Source organism: Malaclemys terrapin, chromosome 1 (genome assembly GCF_027887155.1).
Source record: "Malaclemys terrapin pileata isolate rMalTer1 chromosome 1, rMalTer1.hap1, whole genome shotgun sequence".
NCBI lineage: Eukaryota > Metazoa > Chordata > Testudines > Emydidae > Malaclemys > Malaclemys terrapin.
Genome location: NC_071505.1, coordinates 137,130,635 through 137,141,254, shown reverse-complemented (window position 1 = coordinate 137,141,254; position 10,620 = coordinate 137,130,635).

Sequence of the window (10,620 nt, the reverse complement as noted above, 5' to 3'; positions counted from 1 at the left end):
GGCCCGAGGACAGCAACAGCGGGGTTCGTTGCCCGGTGTGCTTTGAGCCAATAAACATACCGGGGTGGAGAAGCAAACGAAGTTTATTTGAGATCTCAAAGTGGTGCAAGGAGACAGGCAAGTCTCAGATCAAGCACACCAGCAAAAACAGTTTCTCTCTTCTTATACATTTTACAACTAAGCCCCCCTTCTTCCCCCCCCCCTCTATTCCTCCCCCTCTACTGAAGGCATGTTTATACATTTAAGCAATTAAATCATTCTAGGGCTATAAATCTATCTTGTTAGTAACTTCTCTCTGAACTGTTACTTGGTCTTGTTTACCCTTGGTTTATTACCTCTTCAGCCAGAAACATGCAAACCTCATCATTATTGCTTGGTACCTGGTATGGGTGGTGGGGGGGTAACTGATAATTGGCTGTTTACACATTCCATGCATCTAGCTTTCAAGGTCGATTAGAGCTAAACATTGAAGAACTTTGGTTCACTAGGCCTAATGACGTCAACATAGGTATGATCCTAGGCTCACTGAAGTTCATGGAAAGACTCCCACTGATTTCAGTGAGCTTTGGATCTGGCTCTATCACCATTAGAGTGTGCTTTCCACTAGGGCAAAGGTGTTTTGTAGATAGCCACAAGACATGTTATATTCTGTAAACAGCACAAAATGTTTCTCATCCATTCTTGGGACATACAGCTCTCAAAATCTGTTAGATTTCTATGTTTACCTGCTGTTGTTGACTTTGAATAAGCACCCAGATTTGTTATTTTGTATCAATTTGCTCTATTGCAAATTTACAGCTACACTGTTGGTTTAACTTAGTGCGCAAAACATTATGCAATCTCAACATCCAACGAGTGACAGCAGTTGGAACACAAACAAACTGGCAGTGTGGGAATTGGGAGGACAAGGTAACTGAAATATTTGCTTGTCTGGTTGATTTCTAATCACAAACAGGCCACCCAAGATGTTCCTAAAGTTCTGTTTAATATGCGGGATTTTGTTTTAATCAGCAGTGCAATTACGGCGGTACGGTACACCGTACCAGCAAAATATTTATCGCTGGTACAGCATACCAGTAACACACAGGAGGAGCCAATGGCCGCACACTGGCAGTTCCTTTTGGCACAGCTGTACGGCCCCCAGCCCAGCCCCTGCCCTTCCAGAAAGCTGCGTCTCCTCCATCCATACAGCAGCAGCCCTGCCGGAGGACAGATTTGGGAGGGGGGCAGGGCTGGGGGCGGTACAGCCACTGGAGGAGCTGCCAGCTTTCTGCTCCTTTCCCCGCTGCTGTAGTACACAGGCGGAGGATAGAGAGGCAGCTCTGTGGCTGGGGAGAGGGTGGAAGAATTAAAAGGAGGGTCACATGGGGAGGTCATGCCCCCCCCTTAGCTGGTGTCACCCACTCTCCCCCGTACCGGTAAGAAATGGATTTTACTTGCACCACTGGTTTTAATTGAGAAAATTATGGGCCATATCATCCCATCTGTTCTTGTGGGTGGAAGGGATGAAAACTTGGTGGATCTCTTGCTAAGAAGAGCAGAACAGTGTAGTGCTTCCTCTGTGGCCTTGTAGCTTCCCTTCTCCCAGCCTCCGTGGTAGCCCCACCACTGGTAAGTGGATCCATGCTGTTGTCAGGGGTAGGCATAAGGGAGCAGGGCTGGGCGGGGGGAGGGAGGAGGAGCGGGGAATCATGCTGTCTATGCACCATCCCCCACCCAGCACTAAGGAGAATCCTCACCAAAGTGAATATTGACCTATGGCCTGATCCAAACCCTCATCCAAACACTCTCATTGACTTCAACAGGCCTTGAATCAGGCTCCTAGTGAGTATGAACCTTTGCGCGCACCCTCTTTAGACTGTGGAATGTCCCCAGGGGAATCTGGCATCTAGAGGATGCAGAAGCCCCTGAGAATGGGATGGGGCGAAGGGATAGGAGGGTGAGTGAGGAGCGGTGCTGAGACTCCTCAGGGGGGAGGGAGAGGCAGCTGGCTCCAGGCTGGGAAGGAGGATTTCAAGTGTTCCCACCTGCTCCTGGGCCCATTCCAGCCACTCTGGGTCCCTGCTCCCTGGCCCCACGGCAGCCACTCTGCGTCCTGCTCTCACCTCCCTCCTTCTGTCACTTTCTCCCCCCACAGATGTGTAAGTTTACCTGAGTCCCCACAATATTTCCATTGCAGGGACACCAGCCCACTCCCTCCCACCATCACTCTCGGTTCCGCCACCCCTGCTGCTACAAGCAGATGGAGGGAAACCCTGACAAGAAAGCATATTGTTATTTGAAGGCGCAGGACATAGTTTTAAAATGACTCCGAAGCACAGGTGCAAAAGCATTTTTAATTTAGTGACAAGCCAGTGTGCAGGTTACCCTGACATTAATGTTAATAGTTTAATATTTACACCACCGCTCAAATATATAACCCACTTAAATGAAATAAATTACAATAAGCATCTCTGTTGCCGGCTTTCCTTAGACCAGAAGGCTGTAATACACACTGCAATTACCGGAAAGAAGACCAGAGCAACTATAAGATAGCCTCAAATACAAGTACCACAAACTACCGAGCAGCCCCAAGTGTAAAAGTAACAGCTCAGGAGAAGAAGTCTCAAGGTATGAGCTCAAGGAAACAAAATAATTAAAAGCAGAGTGACTTAAATGGGACTTAAGCACATGCTTAAAATTAGTACAAGTTTAAGTGCTTTCCTGTAGCAGGCCTGGAGAGATCTGACAAAGGGAAAACAAGAAAGAGGAGGAAGGGGGTGGAAAACACATTGAGAAGGATCAATTGAAGGAAAGGTGACCTGTGTCAAGTGACATTTGATTCATTATACTTGCTGTGGACACACTTCATTATTATGAATACGTAAAGATCTTAATCCTTTCGTGTAAGGAAAAGTAACGTCCCCAAAGCTTCACCTGGCATCTAGAATTTGATCTAACTCAGGCTGTAGCCAGCTGTGTTGGCATCTAGGTTTCTGGGCAGATAAGCCTTCTGTGGGTATCCTAGTCCAGTGTTCTGGTCACACTATTGGTCTTTTTATGTACCTGACGAGTAGAGCTAGCTGAAAATTGGAGAAAAAAATCATGAAAAGGTGTTCCGTTTTTCATCCAAAAAATATGTATTTTGAAATGTTTTGACCAGTTCCACTGGTGAGTCACAAAGGCAGTGACAGATCCAACCCATCCACTTCATGTAGCATCCTTCTGCCGGACCCTCTCGACAGCTGTGGGAAGGCATTCATTAAAGTCGCAGTTCCAGCCCCCTTTCCTGTCTAGCCATGCCTGCCAATGGGGTGTTATTGGCGGATCCCTAGAATTTCCAGACTTAAGGTAAAGGCCGTTGAAACATATTTTGTCAGTCTCAGGATTCAGAGCCCCATTTTATTTAGCAGGTCTCTTGGACCTTTCTACCCCCTTTGAAGGATGTGGCTTGTTTTCTGCATGAGGATGATGATTTTATCCAGGGGAATTCACTCAGAATGATCATGCTCTGTTTTAACCTTAAAAAAGACAGACAGTTCCTCAAGGTCTAACTGCCCTGGAATGCTATGGTCATCATTACCACTGCTTTCTATGGTGGTAAGACAGAGTCTTTAGTTTGGTATTCTTACTCCGCTCAAAGTCTACCTAAAAATTAAAGCCTATAAGATCATTTATATCCGTGTTGTGTATGATTAATTTCTGTTATGCCTTATTAATCTCTTCAGCTATGTTTGAGAGTCACATTTTTACCCAGGGTCAGTATTATATGTTCCTGGACCAGTGCCCTCTTTTGGGAGTGTTCATACTGCTTCAATTTGTTGGCATCAAGAGACAATTCCCGTCAACTAGAGACCAGAGCATCAACCTCCTGGACTTCTTTTGAGTTTATATATTCCTCAGCCTCTGGGGATTCTGACATTTCAATTAATTTCATAGGGCTTGGTTTTCGGATTCTAGATTCTGTGTAGCATTTCCCAGATCTTTCATTATAATTTATGGTCTGTGAACAAGTCAATGTCTAAGCTAACTATTTTCTCAGAGCTAATTTCTTCCCCCCCCTCCCCATTTTTCTGGCAAAACCAGAGACTTTTCTGTTATTACCAGTATTGTGTCTCTATCTCTAAAATCTGTCTTTAGAAGATCTTTCAGGTGCCAAATCAGAGAAGACAATAAAGGTATAAAACACACATTAGTTAAGTAGTTTTAATTAACCAGTTACCCATGCCATCTTTCTCATGGTCCTTGTGCCTCTGTTCCTTAGCTAAAGTACAGACTGGAAGAGGATTGTAAATGTACAAGTTTCATTAGCAAAAATAATTTGAGAGAATTACAGAAAACAAAATAAAGCAGGTTATTTGATAGGGTCTTTTTACAAAATTAAAAAGAATGAATTTGACAAGGAAAGTTAAAATCTGTCAATAGGAAATAGACCAAATCAGTTACTCCAAGTCTGACAGTCTTGTTACGTAAAGAAACTATCCTATTCTAGATAAATCTGGGCTAGCAATTTTTGTCCCAAACCAATAATTAGGGATTCCCTTAGATTCCCAGACCTTTGTTGATTTACCAATTAAGTTTCTATGCCAATTATATTATGGGAACATCCATAACAGTTCAACCAGTGTAATGCTAAAATTAAAGCTTAGGAATTTAGTTAGTTACCTAATTACTAAAAATGTCAATTCTGTTCAAAATCATCCTTCCAAAGGTAATATTCATAGCTAAGACCTTCACTCTCTAACACACAAAATATTACTGTGCATTAAACACAAACAATGGTTTAAACATTGGTAAGAGGTGGAATTTTAAAAAATAATGATGGGAGTTAGATGCCAAACTCCCAGTGACTTAGGTGCTTTTGAAAATCCAATCCAAAGTCTCTATCTTAAAGATCATCTCTCAGTTCCACTGGAAATGCCAGCATCTCATTCACCATCCCCAACACCATCACCGAATGGAAAGCCAGTGCCTTCTGCCTGGAGGAGGCGGCTGGATTCGGGATCTCTGTGCCTGTCTCCCTGACAGCCTTCCAGCCTTTCTTCATTGACCTCATCCTGCCCTACTCCATCATCCATGGGGAAGACTTCCTCCTTAAAGTCAACATCTTCAACTACCTGGACAAATGCATCCAGGTGCGCTCTGTCCCCCTCCCTCTCTGCTCCCTTCCTTGGCAGGGAGTGCGCGTACACACGTGTGAACAAACCCAGGCCAGGACACTAGGTTACCTCTGAGAACTGCCGTGGAGGGTTTACTTTTCCCTGGTCTGGCCATGAAAGAGGGCAGGAGGGGGGTGGGCTTAACCTCTCTGGCCCAGGACAGGACCTTGCACACAGCAGCATGCGTGTGTGCAGTACTGCCTTGCGGTGGCAGTGCTGGGAACCTGCTGAACATGGGTGAGAGGGAGCTCGGTTTGTCTTCTGTGAAGAATCCTCCCCTACCTCTGACGTTACTGTCCTGAACGGTCAGTATTGAATCTCAGCAGAGATGGGGGTGACGGGAGCTCCTCCAATGTTCACCCCTTGAGCAGCGCAGCTGCACCTGTGTCACACGCAGCCTGCATCACACCAGTATGTCTCTCCTGCTCTCAGGTCAATACTTTGTTGGCCAGTACCCAGGATTACCAGGCCCAGCCCCTCTCCCCAAATGGTGACAATGGTTGTGTGTGCGCTGATGAGAGAGAACCTACTTCTGGACGACTTCACCCATGGTTTTGGGTAAGCTTTGAGTGTCTGGTGCTCAATCTCCCACTCCTTCTGTCTTTACCCCGCACAGGCACCTGCTCTGTCCCTCTCTTTGCTGTGTGTGCCCCAGTCTCCTGTCAGTGCTGTTTGTTTACCTATGATTGAGAGTTGGTGCACTGGATGCCACAAGACCTCCCTCCCCACTCTGTCAGTCTTGGCTATAGGGCTCAGGGCTCCATTGTTGGAAGGACTTGACGTTGCCTGCTTGGCTGAAGAGCTCAGGTTCCCTACCTCACATGACAAGGACGGGTAATGTCTGTGCAGCTCCCTGTGGATGAAAATTTCTCTGCTGGGGCTCATTCTGATCAGTTTAGCATGAAGCCAGCACTACTTTGAGTCACTCAGGATTTAATCCTCTCTCTCTCTGGTTTGGTACATGGGCAATTATATCTCAGGTATTGTGAATTTCACGGTTAGTGCTGAGACGAAGACAAACCCTGGAGCCTGTGGGAAGGGGACGACCCGGGAGATGGTGATAGGACGGAAGAACATCCTGATCAAGTCCTTGTTGGTTGAGGTATGGTAGAAAGTCCTGACCGCTGAGAGGGGGGAACATACTTTCTGTCTCACCCCAGTCATTGCTGCAAGCTAGTTAGGATTTTTCCTATATGTGCTGAAATCCGCTCAGCTGGGGATGAGGAAAACTGGCAACGAAGCTAAAGTGGACCCCAAATAAGACTCCTTCTCCTCAGGAGACCCAGTGCTTGGTAAATGTGACAAACATGGTCTGTTGGGGACCTTGCAGGCACCAGTCACAGAGCAGTGGGGGGTTGGCCTCAGAAGAATGGGCATGTCTGACCCCTGCCTACTAAGCTATGGGCAGATTTTCCTCACAGCCAGTTCTTCTAGTCCCCTTCCCCACCACAACACCACTTGCTATGCGTGTAATCTGCTGGTTACTGTAGCCCCCCATTCCCTATAGGGAGCACCAAGGCCAGGGTAGACCAGAACACCATGCTTAGCATTTCATGAAGTCACATCTGCTTGGGTCTCGTCCCCTTTATGCTGAGCAGCCTGAACACATGGAAAAGGAGGGGACCCAGAGCTCAAAGGTAAGGACATCTCTCCAAATTCTGTACTGATGAGACTATAACCAGCAGGGAGGGCAGCACCGGGAGGGAATTTGCAGCGTCTCCCTCAGCCCATAGCTAACATGATATGCTCAGATAAAGCCATGTAAAACAAACCCCTGGGTGTGAACTGGGGAAAAAAAACTCATGATAGAAAAACAAACTCAAGATAGAAAAATTTAATTCATTACACATGAAGGATAAAGCCTATGGGCCTGGTTTTTCTTTTTCTTTTGTTCTTTTTGTTTTGTTTTGTTATTTTTTAGTTCCCCCATTATAAAACCATTGACTCGTTTAGAGTAATATCAGATTTGTACAGTGTAAGTGATACTAGAATCAGGCTTTCTGAAATTATTAAATACCTGGCGGGGTTCACATAAACTCTGATCACCTTTTTAAAGGGAAAACATTACCCACTTGCCAGCACACAGGTATACAGGGAGACTTACAACTAAAAGAGAGCCATCTGCAGACGACTGTCCTGGTTAATGGGAGTCATCAAGATTCCAAACCACCATTAATGGCCCACACTTTGCATAATTACAATAGTCCCTCAGAGTTATATTTCATATTTCTAGTTTCAGATACATGAGTGGTACCTTTAGACAAATAGCATGAGCACACTCAGTAGATTATAAGCTTTGTAATGATACCTTTCAAGAGACCTTTTGCATGAAGCATATTCCAGTTACATTATATTTAACTCATTAGCAGATTTTCATAAAATCATATAGAGTGCAACATCACCCAATGGATTTGGCCTGATGTGAGAGGTTCTCTCCAGATGCTGTTTTTACACCGGTCTCAGAAAATAGCTCACGAACAAGAGAAGCGGCTAATCAAAGCTGAGAGTGACAAATGGTGAACACTTGGGTTTCTGGAATGGCAAAGAACCCTTACCATGGGCTTGGGTGCCATGAGGGTTCTGTAAGAGACAGGAAGCATCACCAAGTTAAGGGCTCCAGAGAAACTGGCCAATATTTTCAAACTTTAGGATGCCTGAATTTCCGCCCCTAAACCCACTTTTAAGCAACTAACTAAACGGGACCTGATTTCCATAGGTGCTGAGCACTCAAAACTCCTAGTGAAATCAACAGGAGCTGTGGGTGCTCAGCTCCTCTTCAAATCAGGCCACTTATAAGTTATTTAGGTGCCTAATTTAAGGCATCTCATTTTCAAAATGTAACCAAAGCCTATTTCATGCCGTTACAGGATGAGTTTTGCTAATAGCAGATATCACTGACTAAAAATCCAACACAAAAGGTGAATGAATGGGAATGATGTCATCAAAGGATGACATATCCCCTCTGGCTTGGGTAACAAATGAAGTAGCTGCCCATTGGTTCTCAGACAACCAATCAGAAAGGATGTTTTCTCTGTCTGCACTGAGGTTATAAAAGGCTGCAGGCTCAGTCAGGGTCAGCATACTACTGTGGTGATTTCAAGAGGTGGCTTAGCCAAGCCACACTTTGTCAGGCTAGTCAGAATCAGGCCAGACCAGGAAGAAATCAAAGAAGGCAAAATAAGAGCGAGAAAACCAAGTGAACAGAGCCAGGAACAGAAGGAAAGAGAGTCAGGCAAGCCAAGCAAAGAAAGACACAGGCAAGTGGAGCCAAGCAAGGAAACATCCACTGAAGCCAAGCAAGTCAAGAAAAAAGCTAGGCAGGCCAATTCCTGAGGAAAGACTCAGGTTAACCAAGCAGAGAAAACAAAAGAAAGCCAAGAAAGTCAAGCCAAGTGTTGCTGGAACACTAGAAGTCTGCAACATGTCTGAGACTGAGTCGGAGTCTGAGTCTGAACACTCTGGTGAGACCTCAACCGCAAAAGACCCTAAGGCCAAAATCACCCGTTCTTCCCGGGCTGGGCTGCAGTTCTCTGTCAGTCGCATAGACAGATTGCTCCGCAAAGGACAATTTGCAGACCGTATTGGAGCTGGAGCCCCAGTATATATGGCCGCGGTGCTTCAATAAGTGACTCATGAGATTGTGGATATTGCTGGGGAAGTCGCTGCACGCAGCAAGAAGCGTCGGATTTCCCCACGCCACTTGCAGCTGGCCATTCACAGCGACTCAGAGCTCAAGAAACTGCTGGGAGGGGTCACCATCTCTCAGGGCGGAGTCCTGCACTTAAATCAGCCTGTGCTTTTACCTTCCAAGAAGAGGAATGGCAGGAGAGCCATCAAGAGAAGGATTGCCCCTGCTCCTGTCCCTGTGAAGTGAGAACAGAGCAAAGGGGAGACTGCCACCCCAGGTTTGGGAGAAATGACATTGACTTGATTACAAGGCTCTTTTCAAATGCATCAGAATGGTCTAATAAAAGCAGTTAAAATGCCTGGTCTTCTTTTGTGAATTAATTTCCTCTTTTACTAGCCTACAATTTTAAGGGATCATTCAGTTGGTCAGGTAGCTGCATTGATAATATGGTATAAAAGCCTAGAAAGATAGAACTCCATCATTTCATTAAGAAATTGACATCAGAAATTGTCTAAATGGTGTCAAGTATCAGAGGGGTAGGCGTGTTAGTCTGGATCTGTAAAAAGCGACAAAGAGTCCTGTGGCACCTTATAGACCAACAGACGTATTGGAGCATAAATGTCTGAATCGTGTAGCTTCCGGGAGGTGATTTCTGTGTTTTTTTCAGGCATTTCCCCAATAGATTGAAGATTAGGAACATTTTTCCCATAGTGAAGTTGATGTGTATTGCATGTTTTGTGAAAACAGAAAAAAGAACAAACTCATGACAGACAAATTTAATCCATTACACATGAAGGATAAAGCCTATGGGCCTGGTTTTTCTTTTTCTTTTGTTCTTTTTGTTTTGTTTTGTTATTTTTTAGTTCCCCCATTATAAAACCATTGACTCGTTTAGAGTAATATCAGATTTATACAGTATAAGTGATACTAGAATCAGGCTTTCTGAAATTATTAAATAACTGGAGGGGTTCACATAAACTTTCATCACCTTTTTAAAGGGAAAACATTACCCACTTGCCAGCACACAGGTATACAGGGAGACTTACAAGTAAAAGAGAGCCATCTGCAGACGATTGTCCTGGTTAATGGGAGTCATCAAGATTCCAAACCACCATGAATGGCCCACACTTTGCATAATTACAATAGGCCCTCAGAGTTATATTTCATATTTCTAGTTTCAGATACATGAGTGGTACATTTAGACAAATAGGATGACCACACTCAGTAGATTAGAAGCTTTGTAATGATACCTTACAAGAGACCTTTTGCATGAAGCATATTCCAGTTACATTATATTTAACTCATTAGCAGATTTTCATAAAATCATATAGAGTGCAACATCACACAATGGATTTGGCCTGATGTGAGGGGTTCTCTGCAGATGCTGTTTTTAAACCGGTCTCAGAAAATAGCTCACGAACAAGAGAAGCGGCTAATCAAAGCTGAGAGTGACAAATGGTGAACACTTGGGTTTCTGGAATGGCAAAGAACCCTTACCATGGGCTTGGGTGCCATGAGGGTTCTCTAAGAGACGGGAAGCATCACCAAGTTAAGGGCTCCAGAGAAACTGGCCAATATTTTCAAACTTTAGGATGCCTGAATTTCCGCCCCTAAACCCACTTTTAAGCAACTAACTAAACGGGACCTGATTTCCATAGGTGCTGAGCACTCAAAACTCCTAGTGAAATCAACAGGAGCTGTGGGTGCTCAGCTCCTCTTCAAATCAGGCCACTTATAAGTTATTTAGGTGCCTAATTTAAGGCATCTCATTTTCAAAATGTAACCAAAGCCTATTTCATGCCGTTACAGGATGAGTTTTGCTAATAGCAGATATCACTGACTAAAAATCCAACA